We start from the raw sequence: 20,788 nt of genomic DNA, 5'->3' as shown, positions 1-20,788 counted from the left end.
AATTTTAGTTATTGTTTAATAATAAAAATAGTTTTTATTTCATTGCATGCATAATTATGGGTATTGTATTATTCATGTTTGATGATATACTATTATGGGCTTGCATTGTATAAATTTCAAATTAATGATAGAGATTATTAAAATGAGACATGATTATCTATGTTCCTTGCAACTCAAAAATAGTTCACAACCTATGAGATAAAATATGATTTTTGTATTCATTATTGGTTTGTCACATGTTGTACTATTATATGTGATAGAGTGGTATAGTACCAGTCACTAGAGTGGAGACTCTTAGTAATATTGTGGATATTTGTGGTTGACAAATATTGAGCTGGACCATGCTGAACTCTTAGACCAAACAACATCGTCACGAGAACAAAGAGTTATTCTATTACGAGAAAGTCCTTATTACACGAGGGATGTTATTAAATCTTATCTATAAATTATATTACTTTTGATAGTGTCAACCGGTGATGCTAATTACAGAGCTATATACTGGACACATTAGGTTATATAATAAATACATGAAGGTTTGTAGTCATCCAAGATGGGATCTATCACTCCTATTGTAAGAGAGAATATTCTAGATTGTGTTTCTTATGTGTTGGATAAATCTGGCCGGTTAATTTTTTAAAAGTATTTTATTATATATAAAAATATATATTATTATACATTTTTCTTAAATTGTTTTTATGTCCAATAGTGTATAGAAACACACATATAAGTGGAGATCGATCGATTGCACTCGGTGGTCTAATTATCCCACTTATATGGAATATTTATTGATAGAAGGACTAATATGTAAAAATATTATATTGGGGCCTCACATATGAATATCTCTAATTTATGGATTAAATTGCAATTTGTTGATGGACATGATTGTGATTATAAAATTAGTATGGACTAATTTACTAAAGATGTAGTGATCCCAAACGGGTCCACGCTACATGTTCTAACATTATCCGAATATATTTACTCCCTATAAATATGTGATATGAGATTAGGGGTTTCTCAATTAATTAATTTGTGATTGCCATCAAAAAGACGGCTACGACAAAAAAACCCTAATATTCACATTAGTTGCTTGGAGCAAAAGAAGCCATCATTTCTTCCGGATCAGGGTGAAAAGTTCGAGAACATTGCGTGTGTAGCGTTGGAGGATTTTTACGCTGTGAAATCTATGTGAGGTAACCCACGATCTTTCACATATATTCATGTGTTCATGTGATCGATCCTTGATAATTAATTAATTGTTGATTAAATATCAATTAATTATAATTGATAGTCCTAATTTGATTAGAACGATTTTTTCTAACCCTAATTTGATTAGATTGATTATTACTAACCCATACATGGCTAAAGACCTTTGAACACATCCAGTTACAAGGAATAAAATGAAGACCTGGATCACCAATTACATTTAGGAGCTCCTTAATGTATCTTTTCCAGCTATCTATCCTCCAATAATTCAAGTTACAATCCAAGGATAGATTGTCAAGATCCTCGCTTGCAATGAAGATATGTTGAACTTTGGATTGGTAGGCTTGAATGACTTCTAAAGCTGAGATAAAGGCTTGAGCTTCAACATTCAGGGTTGTTTTTGGGTTGCAATAGGATCTACAAGTAGCTAAGAGAAAGAAAAAGAAAACAAAATAAAATAAAAAGGAGAAGTTGGAAGCGAAGCAAAGATCTTCAATCTAGTGCGGCCGGTCACGACCTTGAGCGAAGAGGGAAATTTGGGGGTTTGGACTACCATAATGTGCAAGACGATCTGCTATTGTATTGAAGTCATGATCGATATGTAATCAGGCCACGAGTGGGTAATGATCTTGATAGCTTGTATGGTGTCGAGAATCTCCAGTCAGTGATGTTGTTGAAGTCATTAATCAACTGGATGGCACAACGACCATCAGAGAGAAGCTTGGTCCAACTGTTAGATGCGACAATGCTCCAAAGCAAGAAGAATGGCGCAAAGTTCAGCTTCAAGAGAGGATGCACAGAAGTCTCCAGCAGCCCTTGCAAGAAGAATGTCATTATGATTAGTGGAAATGAAGAACCTGAGCCGGCCTTACCGGGTCAATGGATCCCACTGCAGACATCGAGTACACCAAGAGTGAAAAGTGAGTCAATTGAAAGGGATTAAAAATATTCCTATTAAAGAGACCATGAGCACAGAAGAAGGCTTGAACACCAGCCCAAGCTTTTAAAGGGATCTGGTTGAAGTTAGGCGGGATTTGACGGAAGATTTTAAAACATCTCGCAGTCCTAAAATGGTAGGCAACATAAGCAATTAAAGCCATGGCAAAGTTACAATTATAAGTAAAATTGAAGTTACATGTAAGCCAAGTGTCACTGCTAAGATGATTATAGAAGGACTGATCCAAACCCAGCTAATTGAGAGTAACATTCCAATAGATTGTCGTACAATGACAGTTTCAAAAGAGATGCTTAGCCGTTTTCGGGGATAGTGGCCACGAAAAAGGCAAATTGTGGCGGGTCCAATATTTAAGTTGTAGAGATAAGCCCCCGTAGGGAGCTTACCATGAGCCAATTTCCAAGCAAAGGTCTTAATGCAAGGGGGACCTTGAGTTTCCAAATGAGATGCCAACCTTTCCAAACAAAAGAATTAGGACCCTTAGGGTTAAGGTAATCATAAACTGTAGCCACGTTGAAGCTTTAGAAGAGATGGGACACCAGGCCTAGTCATTCTTGACCACATTATCAAATATAGTATCACTTAAAGTGACATGATTTAAGTTGTTCCCAAACAAAATAGAGCACTCTTGGAGATTAAAAGCACCATCGAACAAGAAGGAATTGATAGAAATATTGTCAATGAGATTCATATTAATGAAGGTGGGCTTACGACTTAGGGGGAGATCCAAAATCCAAGGATCATCCCAAACATTGGTAAGGTTGGGGTTGCAAACTGCAAGATGGAGATTTGGTTTGATAATATTCACAGTTTTAAAAATGTCTTTATGAAAGCAAGAAACTTTAGACTGAGAAATGTTACCCAAAATACTCCAATTATGATATTTGTGAAGAAAAATAGAAATAGTAGAAGCTGAGAGAGGGTAGCAACCGGCAAGAAGAATAGAGGAATTGTTGTTGGTAATAAAAAAACCAGCAGTACCCTCATTTGAGTTGTTCTTCCAAATTCCTGAGGAAAAAGGAAAGGTCCATCAGCAGAGTTAAAGTTATTAAGAATCATGCATTTGTCTTGTTGATGAATTCTAGATGAAGAATACTCCCTGCCATGTGAGATAGCCCTTCTCACAATCAAATTAGGAACATGATCAGTTTACATTGTGACTTCCATATAAACCAAGCTCCAGCAGCAATGATAGATTTTAAAAAGACAGAAGTACTAGCATGGCAATCTGCTAACAAATAACCTTCAGAGATTGAATTAGGAATGGAGAAGCCATTGCCCAGGATATGACCAATCACATTCCATACCCCCAGAGTTTTGGGACAGTTTAAAAAGAGGTGATCAATAGTTTCTTTGTCCAAATTGCACATAGCACCCAAATTTAGAGAGTAAAGGTATTCCACAGTCTTGATTTTACCATGAGTAAGAAGCCATAAAAAATGTTTTGCTCGAGGAGCAATGTTCAATCTCCAAAGGTGATTCCAGCCCTCCTAACTCTAGTACTGACTAGCAATGGAATTTAGGTGAGAATAGATGATTTTAGAAGTCTTTCCAGAACAGGAATCTAGAAACCAAATCCATTGATTATTTCCATGAGTATTCAGCGAGCCTTCCTTCATAAAGAAAGTATTCAAATGATCCCCAAAGATCAGCTAAAGTTTATCAGAATCCCAATTATTTTCTTCAACAAGATCACCTATACGAGTGTCTTCTGAAATTATCTCCATATTGATGAAAGTAGGTTTGAAAGGCATAGAGACTTCACAATACCAAGGATCAAACAAGAACGAGGTAAATTCAGGATTAAGAGACCTAATCAAAAGACAATGTTTGATTTCTTGTGCAGAATTGCAAAGACCTCTAAAAAAAAGAAAAGTAATTTAGAGGGATAGCATCAGACCACATATTGAAACTTCCATGCTTATGGCGAAAAAGACTAGCCCAAACAAGATTGAAGAATTAAGGAAATGGAGCACATTTTAGGCCATAAGAGAAATTTTGCACAAATTTAGATTTCTAACAGACTGAACCCCCAACGACTTACAAAGAGTAATATCACTCCACGACACTGAGCAAATGCCATTTCGATTACCATATCTAGACCAAAAGAATTTCCTAACAATTTTAGAAATACGGGCCAAGATCGAGTCTAGGATAGGATACACAAACATGTAATAGATAGGAATAGATAAAGCAGAAAAGTTTATCATGGTAGCCTTACCAGCCAAAGAAAGACGAAAATGGGAAAGGGCCAGCTTTTTGGGCGAGATAATTACTCCAAGGTAGGTGAAGAGCACCAAGTTTAAAACTAAGGATTTTGGAGATGCTTCTTTTGAGTCTAATATTGAAACGATCAGGGAAAATAATCTCAGATTTAAACATATTCGTCGATTTCCCAGTAAGCCAGTGACAGATTGAAAGACAGAGGTTAATATTCCAGGCCACTTTTCTATTAGCAAGAGTTATGAGGATAAGATCATCACCGTATATTAATTGATTGAAGTTAAGCTGAAGATCAGATTGGAAACCCGAGATTATGTGATTGCTTAAAGAAAAATTAAGCATGGAAGATAAATTTTGAGAAACCAGGATAAACAAGTAAGAGGAGATTGGATCACCTTGTCTAATTCCCCTAGAAGAATGGATCCAAGTTGAGGGTTGTTTATTGATAAGAAAAGAGAAAGAAGCAGAGCTAATACAAGCATGAATCCAATTTACCCATACTCTAGGAAAATTCATTTTGGTTAGAGTTGCAAGAATTGCATTCCAACTCAAAGTGTAGTAGGCCTTCTCAATGTCGATCTTAATTAAACATCCTCGGGGGTGCCTAAAATCTCTATTAATCGAGTGGGAAAACTCTTGCAGAGTGATGATATTATCAAAAGGACTACGCCCAGAAATAAACCTATTCAAAACTTATCAAATTTGGAAGGAAGGGCTTAAGGCAATTGGCCAAGATTTTAGAGACAATCTTATAGCAAACATTACACAAGGAAATTGGGCGATAATCAACAACCTGGCTAGGATTTGGCCTTCTAGGGATAAGAGACACATAAGTTCTATTCGAAGAGGCCGGCATGACTGCATTATCAAAGAAAAACTGGACAACAGCACAAAGGTGGTCACCAATATCATCCCATAAATAACAAAAGAATTCAACATTAAATCTGTCCGGCCCTGGACTCTTGCCATAAAGCAAAGAGAGAAGAGCCTGATGAATTTCAAGTTTGGTGATAGCACGAGTGAGCATTAAACCATCATTTTCAGAAATCTTCGACAGATCACAAGGAAGAGCTTGCAAAATTTCAGAAAAACTAGTAGAAGAAATATCAGACCAAATAGAATCTGGGTGATACTAGGACGATCAAAAATTGAATTGCCATTCGGATCAACAATATGAAAAATCAAGTTGTGATGATTTTGAGTCCAAATAGAATTATGAAAGAGGCTAGTGTTGCAATCACCATTAACAGTCCAAAGAAGGCGAGCTCTTTGGGCCCATTTGATGGTGTTCTGTCTTTGAAGAGTAGCAAATTTATTGTACAAGGGAAGAATATTAGAGTGGTAATTATCAGAGTTAGGATTGAGATCCAATTCATTGGCCTCCACTACACAAATATCCAATTATGTTTTATTCAACTCTTTCTCGATGGAATTCATGCTAGAGTGAATAAGCCCTCTCCTAGATCTTGTAATTAAATGAGAAAAAACATGCATTGGGTTTGAGTAGCAAGTAAAAGTCCAGGCATTTCTGACAATAGAATGACAAGAGATATACTCCAACCAATAGTTATCAAATTGAAAGACAGGATTTTTACAAGGACCAAGAGGAGAAGCGGAAAACAACAAAGGGCATGATCTGAAGAAATTCTAGGAAGATGATTAACAATATAGGATTCAAACATCCCTGCCCAAATAGAATTCACAAGACAACGATCAAGTTGGGCCTAGCGTCTGGCTTGGCCCAATTGATTATTGCACCATGTGAATCTTAGGCTGGTGAAGTTAATATCCATAAGGTTATTTGAGGAAATGAAAGAAGAGAAGTATCTGGCTTTGCCAAGGTAATGAAAATGGTGTTTGCCCTTATACTCATGCATACCAGAAATAGCATTAAAATAGCCGATAATGATCCAAGGAATGTTAAGAGGTGTCATACCTGAGAGTTTTGACCAAAGAAGGCATTGATTTCGGATTCTGCAAGAATTGTAAACCATTGACAAAATCCAATTCTTAGAATGAGAGATTAAGTGAAGAACAAATTGAGACGCCGCCATTGGAGTAACCCTTCCAATATGTTTTTTTTTTCCAAAACACCAAGATACCACTAGAATAACCATTGGCTTCGATTGCCGCCAAATCACATCTCTTATTGATCTTAGGAGAGAAACGATCCAACCTAAGAGAGTCAGCCCTTGTTTCCACTAAGCAACAGATCAAAGGGTCAAGCTTTGTTATCAAGGCAAAGATACGAGCAGAAGTGTCTCTACCCATGATCCCCTTACAATTCCAATAAATTTTTCGAGTTAAGTCCATAAAAAATTTTAGAGAAAAAATAATGTAATAAAGGAAGAGAAACTCCCTGAACATTAAAACCAAAGGCGTCAGCTTTAACCAAGCAAGGCTAAATACCAACATCCTCACTATCCACTCTTCCTTTTTTGTGGGCAGAGGACAAGCTTTGGGATCCTTTTCTAATTAGGGTTTCTTTGCATAAGCCCTCCTGATATTGATCGAGAGTCATGGAATCATTAACCTCATCTGATCCTTGGGACTCATCATGGGAAGAAATCAGATCCTCAGAATTACTCATACTCTGATCATCATCGCTCCGCAAAATTTGAGAGGAGTTTAAAGCATCTGAGACCGTATCAACAAGAATCAAGTGTTAGTCATCTAGAGTAGTCAGATTCTGCGGGTTGGGAAGGGAAAGAGAGGATTTGATCATCGGGAGAGAAAGAGAAGGGGGTTTTGGGAGAAAAGGGAGGACGGAGGTTATGAGGGGGTTGTCGAGAAGGCTCCGAAGAAACCCCACTAACAACAGTAATGGGAATTGATTGAGGGTCATTAACAGGACTGATGGGAGTTTTCGAGGGAACTACTGCATCATAGGCTAAAGGAGTAGCCTCAGGAGCCGTTGGATGGAGAGGAGGATCGTGAACCGTAGGCACATTAGCTGTTGGATGAAGGTTAGAAAAAAGGTCTAAAGAGCCTCCAATAGCCACCCCCTCAGTAAAAGCAAAAGGAGACTCTGCATACGAGGTAGAGGGATAAGAACGGGGTCCAAAATAACCTCCTTGACCTCTGCCACTAACCCCTCGACGTGGCGGACGAGTCAAACCGAGTTGGTCACTAGGTAACCCAGTCATATGAGGGTCACGTGATCCCTGAGCTCCCGAACCACCACCGCCACGAGCTCATCCCCTCCTCCGTTGAACTATGATCCAGGAGCCAAAATTGGTATCTGGTGGATCAATTGGATTGACAGGGGTTTGCACCCAATTTGTGTCAGGATGTGGCCTCTGAATATCCACATCTGCCTCCATGCCATCATGCTATGCCACTGAAGCATTCCGATCCTCTGTTCCATTCTGGGCACCTTGGCCCGATTTTGGTGACAAAGAAGACTCACTCCGAGCATGAGCAGGTCGGCGATGGCTGGTTTTGGATCCGTGACCCACCATTCCACAAATATAACAAAATGTAGGCAATTTCTCATAAAGAATTACAAAAAAAAACTCAACGAACATCATCTCCAATCCAAATACCTTGTTTCAAGGGCTGATTAAGATCTATTTCAATGCAGATTTTTGCATATTTGGATTGGGACAAGTTAGTGGTGTATTCATCCACCTTGAGGAGGTGACCAAAGGACGAAGCTATGGTTTCTAACAACGCTCCATCCTATAAATCCACTGGGAGATTGTGAAGTTGAACCCATTTAGCTACAGTGGAGAGTTTAGAAAAAACTGGTTCAAAGAAAGGTTTTCCAAGGCGCCAGCTGTAAAATGGAACCATTAACAATCCAAGGTCCTTCAAAGAGCAGAGTCTGCATTGCAAAATTAGTCTCACAATGAATTAACAAGTAACCATTTTGGAGATCAGAGATATGAAACTTCACTCCACTTAGCTTGGAGGATCATTTTCAGCTGATCGAAGGGAGGTGGCTTACCAAAAACCTTACCATACAAAGAGTTTTAAAATCTCATCCTGGCTCTTGACAAGGCATCATTATCCATATGGATAAACTCCGTGTTATTAGCTTTGAGTTTAGATAAAATGGGACCATTATGAAGGGGGAAAGGTGTTGGCCAACAATGAATCTCGGAGGCGATGTCTGGCCAGGAAGGCAGGGAGGAGGAAGTTAGTCCCCCACTTGCCATGGCAAGGAGGAAGGGGGAAATGGAAGCAGAACTGATTGAAGAAACACACAGGCTCAGGAGGAAAAGAGAACTTTAAAATGCTTCTTTGAAAGGCCATTCAATGAGCCTGCTTTTGAGATGGGCATCTTTCATTTCTGGTCTTACACTCTTGCTTGATGTAGTATTGCTTAAAATTGTTGGAAAGGTGTTAAAAAAATAATACTTTTCTTCTCAGTGTGTTTTTTTTTGCCTTGTGATTTCCCACAACTTGGTTAAGTTTGGCACTGTAGCTCAGTGCGGTCCCGGTTACGGGATGGATTTTCCCTACCTGTGACCCGGCGGATCAACCGGGTTGGCGGGTCCCAACTCGGTGGGTTGTTTTTTTTTTAACTTTATAAGAAATTTTTTTTAAGAGAGAATGCATGCCCTGAGTTTGTATCGCATGACCTTCTCTCTGTATGTTATTAGGAATATATCAATATATAAAACAATGCCTTGGGTTTGTATCGCATGACCTTCTCTCTATATGTTATTAGGAATATAATATATATATATATATAACAATTGTATGTCAACTTCCAATTCATTGAGAACATCAACATGGATGTAAAGTTAACCCATTTGAATGGTGGGAAAGCAATAAAAAAAGCTCATGCCACATTTTTTGAGTAGTTGTAAAAAATATTTTTTGTATATTTTAATTGTCGTAAATATTAAATGCAAGTGAAAAACATACTTAACATAATAAGTTTTTAATTGTCACAACTAAACATTAAATTATAAATTTTAATGGATGATTCTAAATATGCATAAGTTTAATAAAAAAAACAAAAATGGTAAACTTGGAAGTTAGTAAATCTTTTCTTTTGCACTAACAATATGTTTACTAACAATATGTTTAGTATAATAATATCAGCTTGTAAAGTTTGATAAATAGTTAAGGTAGAGACATAACTCAATAGTGATGAATAATTAGTGGATAGCAACTATTAATCAAAGTAAGAAAATTACATAAGTTTTAATTTTTGTTATACTCAAAAGGATATCTTGACAAGTTAATTTGACAACGAAATAAATTAAGTAAAGTTATTTTAGATTATTTTGAGTTGTCTCAATTTTTTTAATCTATTGAGAATTATTTTTTATTTTAAAATAAAATTTTAAAAAAACTTAATTTATGATCTTCCTCATATATTTATTTGTTTAAGATAAATCATAAAAAAAATAGAGATTAGTGGGTAAGATACTTGCCTCGTTTTCTCAAGACTGTTTTGATCCTCACCATATTACTATTCTCTCTCATACCGAGTTTTTCAGAATTTCCAAATTCCAAATTGAAAGCCCAATTACTTTCTCTTGCTTCATGTTGGAAAGACTTTCACTTATAGCCCTAAAGTGCTCTTCATTTTTAAAACTAATCTTTTTTAAATATTTTCAAAATAGGCATACGTTTTCAACGCATCACATCACCATAACCTGATGCGACATTTCTTTAATATTTGGGTGTGTACAGGTTTAAACGAGATCTGAAACCTGCTTTTTTAGTGGTGGGAGAGCTACTTAATTAGAAGGCTAAAATGGTAAAAAGGTTACACCTGACCTGATCCAGAAATAAAAGTAGGGAACAACTAATATAAGGCACGGGCAGACTTTTGGCTCGCTCTAGCCCAAGCCCTGTCAAATTTGTCGGTTCAGCTAGCTTAATGGGATCAGGCCGGCAATCCGTAAATGACGTAGTGGATTGGTTACGGGTTGAACTTTTTGTAATCCGTGCCGGGTCACACGGGCTCAGCCTGCTGGATTGGGCCAGCTAAATCCGATGGTTTGGCTTTTTTATTTTATGTTCTATTAAAAAAATCACTAACTGTCATAGGCTTTTAGCAAAACTGGACCCCATGACATCTCGGGCTCTTGCTTATGTGGAGAAGGTTTAACCAAATGAAATACAAATGCTTGTACTCAATTAATTTTAATTTATTTCAAAAAAAAAATAATTTTAACATCACAATCCTTTTATAAATATTATTCAAAATCAATATAATTTATTTCAAATTATTTATATAAAAAAAATTATTATATAAAGTAACATAATTCAATAATGTGCAGTGGTCTAAATGTTAAAACTATAATCTTCTCTACAATATTTTGGTGTATTTTTTGCATTTTTAAACATATTATTAACTTAAAATTATAATATATTGATTAATAAATAATTAATTTAAGAATTTATCAAATTAATAAGAAACTTTTCACTCCAACATAATTTAAAAAAAATATATTTTATTTATAAATTTTTATAAATTTTCATGGTAACAATATATTTTAATGAAAGTGATAAAAATATTTATTATAAGATAATATTAAAAAAAGTAAAAACCCATTATTATTTATTAAAACTATAATCTTTTCTATATTTAATTATTTTTATAGAGAAATAAATTTCATATATTATAAAATCTCTTCCATTTCCACCGATTATCCCTTCAATCAAATCAATAATTCTTAATAAGATTTAAATTTAATCACACATTAATTAATATCAAGTTTTGAAAACATTATCAAAACATTCAAGTATTTAACAAGAATAACTTAATAATGATACAAACTTTTGATTATTGTGATTTATTTGAAATTACCCTAAATGCATTTTTAAATTTATTTGAAACTATCTTAAATATTTCAAAATTTTTAAAAATTATATTTGATTTTTGGAAAGAAATCAACGATGCACCTGTGGACCCCACTCCTTGATTAGATCCTAGCCGCTAGATTTAAACTCAGATTTTTTTTTCTTTTAAGTTACCTTTTATTTGAAACCCTACTCACGTCTTCTTCAACAGCCCCACACTCTTCGCCTCCTCATGTTTTAGTAGTGTCGTTTAAGAAAAAGTGAGATCTAGCATCTCTCCTTGGTTCAACGTGATTCTGGCAATGAAGGCGAGGAACTCACCTCTGTGGGTGCTTGATTGCGAGTGGTTGAGGTAAGGTTCTTATTTTTTTTTTTTTTTTTGTCTTTTTCTTCTTATATTAAGGATTGGATTTATTTGAGGATAAAATTAAGAAATTCATGTTAGCATTGCAGAAACCCCTCTTCGATTTTAGAGGTCTTAGAGGATGAATTTGACGGATAGTAAAATAAAAAACTTGTAGAGATCAACGTTGGCTAAGTACCTGCAAAATTTCAGAATTTTTACACAAGTATGCTGTAAATTAAAAGTTTTAGATACAGGTGACGAGGCCAGGATTTTTATGATGCCCTTGAACAGGTTTTGATTAATTTCATGGTTGTAAGTTCTGATTTAGATTTATATAAGAAAGTTATAGCGGATGATTTTATCTTTGACTCTGCAAAATTTCAGAATTTTTAGCCATGTCAATTGTGAGATATGATCAGATTTCTATAGGTGTGCTCATTAATATTTTTGCAGAAAACATAAAGATTGCTTAGACAATTTGATGGTCTTGTACATTGAATTTGGAGAAGAGTAATATAACAAAGTTATAAAGTTTGATGTTATCTAGATACATGTAAAAATTTAGATTCTTTGGATGAGTAGTTTAAAAGTTATAGCATTATTAATGTAGTTGTGCCCAATGATATTACAATGCAGAATCTGAAGTTTGTTTGGTGTTTCTCATGGTCTTAGATGTTGTATCTAGTACAGCATAAAATAATAAAGTGATGCATTACTGAGTTATCTAACTGCACGTAAAATATTATTGCTTTTTAAGTTTTATATTGAGAGATATTCATATTTGAAAGGGATACGCTTGAATTACAAGCCTTCAGAAATAGTTGGAGATTCAATTTGAATGTTATAAATTGTGTAGTACTCTAAGTGGTGTGAATTTTCGGATATGTCATATTGTTAGGTGTCTATTTTTCCGAGAATTTTGAAATTTGTGATTTGGAAAAGTGTATGTGAAGTTATGAGGATTTTAGCACTCATTGATCATGTTGGAATTATTGATGTGGCTTTTAGAATGGGTAATTGCTATTGTACCCTCGCAATAATCAATATTTGTGAGTGTAGAATAATAGTTTGAACTTTTTGCATTTGTACCCATTCTAAAAATATTTTTTATTACTATTGATTGTTAGCCTCGATTTGTTATTTGAAAGCTAATAGGATCTCTTCCCAACTATAGGACATGCCAAAGGTGTAAGGTTTGGGAGTATTTTGGGGCATTAATCAGGTAAGTATCCCACATATAAATCCTATTGTGTATACTTGAAAATTCTAGTTTTGTGAACTTTTGGATTTTTTGAGAAAAATAAAAATTATTTTGATTTATTTTTTGAGTTATTTATTTATTATTATTTTCGGAATTATTTTAAATTATTTGAAATTTCGAGTTAGTGATATTTTATTTTGGATTAGAATTATCTGAAAGTGTTTAAATTTCTATTTAAATTCAGATTATTTAATTTCTAAAGTTTTAGACAGCTTATCTAAATATGTATTACTTCAATTCTGAATTTCAGATATCTTTTAGTTAATTTCTGATTAATTATTATTAATATTTTTTTAAATTATCTATGCAAATTACTTGCATTTTGCCCAATATGAATTTTGACAATTTGTTGTTTTGTGAACATGAAATATTTTGACACAGTACTCGTAGTCCCTAAACTAACTTTGCAATAACCCTGAGGTTAAACATTGACCGTGTCGACATGTACTCTGATATAGAAACTATAGTTTCCCACTGCTTTATGTCGGTGAACAATAATGGCCTCTGATAAATCTGGCTCGGGTCACTAAGGGTAAAAATATGACTTCTGATAATTCTGACTCGGGTCACCAAGGGTAAATATATGAATTCTGTTATTTTATTTTTGCAATAGTTTTTTGGGGACCTATATGCTTGGTTTTGACATCTCTGTTTATTTGAAATAAATTTGATTTCTGATTTTGATTTTGATAATTTATGATTTTTGTAAATAATCCCCATATTTTTAAGTGGATGCTTACTGGGCTGTCAAGCTCATAATCTGTTGTTTAATTTTTTTAGATCAGGAGTTTAATAGATCACCACTTTGAGAATCGGGTTTTGAAGCCTGGCATGCCTACTGGGTCTCGGTCTTGTAGGTGTGCTGCCGTTTGTCGGCGCACCGGGTCTGGCGAGCTGGATTAGGGGCGTGAAACCACCAATAAGTTTTGGATTGATATAATTATGGGCTTTTTTCCATACTAAACCCCTTTATAATAATATTATCCAAATAGCTTTAGGGCCATTTTATTTGTCAAAATGGCCGTAGACCCATCACATCAATGTTTAGTCAGTACCTAACTGGGCTGCTGATTGGGCAATTTGTTTTAAAACAATCTTTCTTTACATTTTAACCCATCATCTCTTTTATAATTATTTTAATAGCTTATTTGTAGCTTTTTTAACCAAATTTTTTTAAAAAAATTGTTATTAAAATAAAAAATATTATTATAAATTAGAATTATTATTATTAACATGAGATTTATTAAAAAAGAAATTATTTTAATTTTTTATTAGTATTTTGATTATTATTAGAGTCGCAATTAATGAAATATTAATTATTTAAAATTATTATTATTATTATTATTATTGTGGAAAATGAAATTATTTTAAGCTATTTTATTGATAAAATCACATCTGGATCATGACTTTTACCAAAGCATGGATAATAGATTGATCGAGTGGCTGCGTGGCAGGGTTGTCCAAGCGACGTTGGCATCCCGACTCGATGCCCCTACTACATCACTTGGCACCACATGAAAACCCTTCGGGTAAAATTTTGTCAACTCCGGCAAAAAGGGTGGGCGGGAGACGGATGGCGCAACTGTGTGTGAGATTGCGTCGCTTAGGGTTCGGGCGCCTCACTGGCACCCACCAGAAGTGCCATGTCTCGAGCGATGGGGAGCACCGCATGTGGCCCTGCGCATTCAACTGAGTGGGACACTGACGTGTCGCAACGGTGGAACACCGGTTAGTGCGGAATAATATTTTTTAAAATAAATAATAATGAAATCAATAATATAATCATTACTAAAATAATTTAAAATTATTCCAAATATAATAATAGTAATATTTTACTAATAATAATAAAGATAATTTAAAATAATTCCTACTTCAATAATTGGCACTCTGATAATAATCAAAATATTAATAAAATAATTTAAAATAATTCCTGTTTTAATAATTAATAATAGTAATTCTAATTTCTAATAATGTTTTTTATTTTAATAACAATTTAAAAAAAAACATTTGGGTTAAAAAAAGCCACAAATAAGCTATTTAAATAATCATAAAAGAGATGAGGAGTTAAAATGCAAAAAAACAGATTTTTTTTTTTTAGATTTTTTTTTAATTGCCCAGTCACCATGTGCTGACTGTGCATTGATGTGATGGCCCTAGGGCTATTTGGACAATATTATTATAAATGGGGGTTAGTATGGAAAAAAACAACATATAATTATTTTACTAAAAGAGGTAAACAATAAACAAGTCTTGTACCACATATAACAATATATTAATCTTAACTAATAGTACTCTCTAGCCTCTCCAATTGACATTTGGACTTTCAAAATTGGTTAAACAAACTAAATGAAATTACTCAATAGCCCTTATACTCTCATTTAAACCTTTCCAAATAAGATTTTGGACATATGTATATATATATATATATATACAAATATACATACATATACATATTATAAAGTTTATCCCTTTAAAGCCTTTACACTCCATTTGCTGCATGCTGATTGGTGGATTTTGAATTTTTTTTTTATTTGAAAATTTTATTATGATAGATTGCATTGGAATGGATTAATGAGTCTTGAAGGGATGAGAGCCAAACTTTGTTTTTGGTCTAACCTTTTAAAAAAATTTATTATGTTAAAATTGATTGATAAAATTTGAGCCTAACTCCTTGCCATTTGGAGCATGTTGATTGGTGTTTTTTATTCAATTTTTTTAGAATTATTGTTATTATGTTAAATATATAGAATAAAACTCCATGCAAAAACATGATGAATTTAGTCACTTTTTACAACCATCATATAATGACAAACAAAAAGAATTTAAGAAAAGATAACTTATCACCTCTATCACATTATATTAAAAAAAGCATCATAATAATTTTATCGATAAAATATTAAAAATTAGAAGAATCCATCACCCATGAGAAATTTGAGAAAGATTTGGAAGTCAAAATTTTAACATAATTCTAACAACTTTAACAATAAGATAAAATAAGAGTTTAAATCAATAAATATTGACAAAGTAGTTGAGTACTAAAAATTTCATATGTTTTTGGTCAAAAGTTTCTATGAAAACTAATACAAAAATAAATATCAAGTTCCTGACAATTATTGCTGATTGGCAACAATTTCATTGTGATAACAGGATTATATTTCATCTGATGAAGGAGTTGTAACAAAACTGAATTGGGAGTGTTAGCAGCTTCAACACTCTTAGATCAATGAAATGTATGCAAAAAGACAAAGACATGAAGAACAACGTTATGAACATGTTTTCAACACTTAAATGAAAAACATCATGAAGAACATGTTAGCCTAAGTACAAACTTATTTTTCAATAAATAAATAAATTACTAAACAAATAAATGAATGAAAACAATGAAATTTTAAACAATGCTTCAAAATTCCATTACAGATAAGATCCATTACAGAAATTATGTAAACAAATTAAATTCATATTTCCACCTACAAACTTGACTACAAAACTTTCTCACTAATCCATCTTCACCTAACAATTTATTACAAAGGATATCATCTACTTTTTGACCACACAAATGGCTCTCACACTCCCATCCCTCTTTTTCTATCCATTTACATTTTATACTGCATACGATATCTCTAAATAATTTTGCTGCAGAATATTTGCAATTATTTATCCTATAATTACCAGATTTTTCTTGCTTTCAAGTGGTTTTGAGGCATGATCAACTTTTCCAGTAGTAACCATGTTGAGCATTGTCATGCCAGAAGGACGTGTTTCCTGATTTTTGTACAAAATAATTCCCCCTACATACCCAGCAAGTAAATGACCTTTAAAAGTTGCATTTGTTAGATATTAGATGCCTGAATCCATTTTCAATTTCATACAGTCGATCTGAAAAACAATGTCAAAAATATATTGCCAATATTAGTACTATAACTTATCTACCAAGAAAAAATGAATGATAAGTTTTGCACCAATCCAAGCACCAAACTAGCTTCCAAATTGTCTTGCCGGGCACAATTTTGAAGAACACTAATATACTCCTTCATGTCAAGATATCATAAATTATCAACCCGCATTAACTGCCCAATTTTCCGACTTTTTGATGCTACATAAAAACTCTTACAATTGCAAAAGATATATGTATATATATATACTCATAATTCAAAGAAGCAACTATGTCTTTTATGTTATGAGTAATTAATAAAATTACCAGCCATGTAATATTTTGAGATCATGAAGAGATCTCTAGAAGATGTTGAAGCAATAGATGCAACGATTTCTTCGATCAATTCTTGAGGGATGATGTCAATAAAAGACTTACAATACTTCTCTCCCATACTAACAAAATGAAAAAAATTATCATTAGTAATGTGAGAAAGAAAATTGAAGACAAACAAAAATGAAAGCAAGCAATGAAGGAAAATATATAGAGGAAAAAAATATAGACCTAGATAAGGAAAGAAAAATGTTCTAACAAACTAGAGAATAATGATCACCACAAATGCAAATTCCCAAACAAAGTTGTGATAGATGGATGTGTGTGGATATATATATTTAAAAAACATAGAAAATAACACATAATAAATGTATGTATATATATACATAGAGAAAGAAGAGAGAGAGAGAGAGAGAGAGAGAGAGAGAGAGAGAGAGAGAGATTGTGTGTGTGTGTGTGTGTGTGTTTTTTCCTCTCTTCTTGCTGGCATGGTTTTCCAGACGCAACTTTTTATATCATTTGTTTGAATATGTCATTAGAAATATCAAGGATTTTGTTGTTAATTCTTTGTATAAGGAGGTAAGATTTGATTTTAATTTTCACAATTTTTCATCAATTCATATATTTCTCTTTGAGCTTATTTGGTAAAAGACTTTCTTGTAGCTATTAGATGGTTATATCATTTGTCATAGGATTTTGCTATTATAGGGCATCTGTATTTTACTTTTCTTGTCTCAATTTAACAGTTGATGGTCATTGTTTTTCAAACATGACTTTTTTCTGTAATTTGTTTGCATCTTTCGACAAAGATATTAAGGATTCTGTTCTCAATGCGTTGTCCAAGAAGAAAAGATTTGCTAAAAAATAGGTGTCAAGATCGACAACTAATCATTTAAGCATGGTATGAAATAGCTAGATTCATTTTTGGTATTTGAGCTTGACTTCTTGGTCTTTGCCCATTATATGTTATAACACAATATATGTTGTTCATTGCTCCCATCCAATCAAGAAGACAATTCGGTGCAGATCTACACATTAAACATCGGGATCCAAAATTGAAGGGTTTGCTAGCTTATGGCAGGATTGGAATGTAATTTTGTTTTCATCGGGATCCAAAATTCTAGGGTTTTCTAGCTTTTGGCTGGATTGGTATAAAAAATTTACTCTTTTTTTGGATTTTATCATAATTTAAACATTTTAAATTATATTTTTATAAAAAAAATTGTACAAATTTAAAACAAATCTACTTTTTTTTTAGAAAATCTGACAAAACATGATGAATATCTTTGACTAAACATACAAAAAATTAATTTTAAAAAATAATCATAGAAGAACAAAAAAATAACCAACAAAGAACAATGCAAGATAACCATCTCTCTCTCTCTCTATATATATATATGCATTTCTAATGTAGTACTAGCTAACCCAAAAACTAATTCATATCATCAGCCTAATTTTCCTACGGTTCCAAGATCCTCTTTTGCTCATCCTTCCTTATTATTATGCAATTGTCAACCAGTTTGTTTTATTTATAGCAATAAAAAAACATATCATACTTGCACCTTGAATTTATCTTTCTTTATTATAATTTAATGCAATTTGCAGTGTTAGTAAAGCAAAACAAAAGAAGGAGAATGAGCACATCCAAATTCAAGACAATTTGTGTTTTTTGCGGTAGCAACGTAGGAAAGCAAAAGAGTTATCAAGATGCTGCTATTGATCTTGGCAAAGAACTGGTTTGGCTTCTTACTTTTACTTAATTTGAATTGTTGTTTTTCATCACTCTCTCTTCTGTTCCATTGTTCTTTCTCAGTTATTGTTCTTATAATCATATAACCTACTCATTTGTATATGCTCAACTACAAACATATGAAATAACCTTGCAAATCCCTTCAGGTGATGAAAAACATTAATTTAGTATATGGAGGAGGCAATATTGGATTAATGGGCTTGATATCTCAAACTGCCTTTGATGGTGGAAGACAAGTTCTTGGGTATGGTTTATTTGAACAAAAAAAATATAAAACACCATTGATTTGAAAAAAAACTTAAGTTATTAATATATTTTTTTCCATATACTCAGTATTATTCCCAAAGCTCTAATGGATAAAGAGGTATGACAAAAATTTATTGAATTTTATGACAAGCTATTCCAAAACCACAAATATCAATGCCTACTCAGTAATATATAGTTTTTTAAATTTGTCAGATCACTGGCATCACTATAGGGGAAGTCATACCAGTAGCCGATATGCACCAAAGAAAAGCAGAGATGGCTCGCAATTCTGATGCTTTTATTGCCATGCTTGGTTAGTACACAACCTACATTTCATATTTATTATATATTCACTAACATTGTTTTATGTTGGTATCATTCTGGTATCATTCATTATACCAAATCCCTCACAAGTCATTATTTTTTTCTCTTGAAATAAAAAAAATAATCTCAATTGAAATTATTATGCAGGAGGTTATGGTACTCTTGAAGAACTTTTTGAAGTGATTACGTGGGCACAATTAGGCATATATAACAAGCCGGTAATTCAATGGCAATTATAGACATAGATAATGAAAATTATGAACAAATTATGACAAACTTATGCGTTGTTTTAGGTTGGATTATTGAATGTTAATGGCTACTACAACTCATTGCTTTCTTTCATTGACCAAGCTGTAGAAGAAGGTTTTATCAAAGTGCAAGACATATCATTGTTTGTGCTTCAAATGCAAAGCAACTTATTGAGAAACTTGAAGTAAATTTTTACAAATGTTTTTGAAAAGATTTTCCAAAATATGAATGTGTTAATAGTTATTGCTAATGTGTGAAAAATTTTACTGATATGATAGGACTACTACCCATGTCATGAACAAGTGTCATCAAAACTAAATTGGAACTATGAGCAACTAGAACACTCCCAAAAAATGTAAGTCCAATTTAATTCTTATTTATAGATATATATATATATATAGATATTATTTGAAAAAAATATGAACTAATACATTATTGTTTTTTTTAGGTTGACTCATCAAACAACAACGCCAAAAACCTCTCAAATTCAATTCATCTCCCAAAAACCCACCAGAAATTACTCTGATCGACCTCAACCTTTCAGCTACCATGGATGACATTGTTGAACACACAAGTGTTTCTGATACACATCCATAATGAAAACCATGAATAAAATAAAGATATTTTATTTTGCACCCTTTTATGTTACTATTTTGAATGGAAAATAAAAATTTAAACTTTTGCCTATATTTAATGCATGAATAAATGCTCACAAAGTAATTTTTTTTCCCTAGGAATTACTGCAAAACTTCTAATGAACAACAATTATCATCAAATAAAATATTCATTACATTTAAAGTTTTTCACCCAAAAAACAAACAATGAATATATAAAGAATAAATTAATTAAAAAAAAAGGGAAAAAATATTATAGAAAACCCCGCAGCGTCAGCATGGCCGGCCACACTAGTATAAACATTAAAGTAGAAGAGAAAAGTACCACGTGTCAAGGCATGGTAAAAAGTGTTCTCTACAAAAACCATATATAATATTATATTAATAATATTAAAATATTTATAATATAATAATGTGAGAATTAAATTGTTTGATTTTGTACTTTTAAACATTTAAATAATTATCTTTGAAGACAAAAGTACCACATGTCAAGCCATAGTAAAAAGTTTTCACTCCAAAAACCATTTATAATATTATATTAATAACATTAAAATATTTATAATATAATTATATATGAATTAAATTATTTGATTTTGAAATTTTAAGTATTTAAATAATTATCTCATCTTTTTAAAAAATAAAAAT

General features: G+C 32.8%; 1 pseudogene; it reads left to right on the top strand.

Annotated features, from left to right (window-relative positions):
• The first annotated feature begins 14,411 nt into the window (after positions 1-14,411).
• On the top strand, positions 14,412-20,086 carry LOC120278506 (annotated as a pseudogene).
• The last annotated feature ends 702 nt before the right edge of the window (positions 20,087-20,788 follow it).

The sequence above is a fragment of the Dioscorea cayenensis genome, chromosome 16, assembly GCF_009730915.1.
Source record: "Dioscorea cayenensis subsp. rotundata cultivar TDr96_F1 chromosome 16, TDr96_F1_v2_PseudoChromosome.rev07_lg8_w22 25.fasta, whole genome shotgun sequence".
Taxonomy (NCBI): Eukaryota; Viridiplantae; Streptophyta; class Magnoliopsida; order Dioscoreales; family Dioscoreaceae; genus Dioscorea; species Dioscorea cayenensis.
The sequence above is the reverse complement of the archived record's forward strand: the minus strand, read 5'-3'. Positions and strand labels throughout refer to the sequence as shown.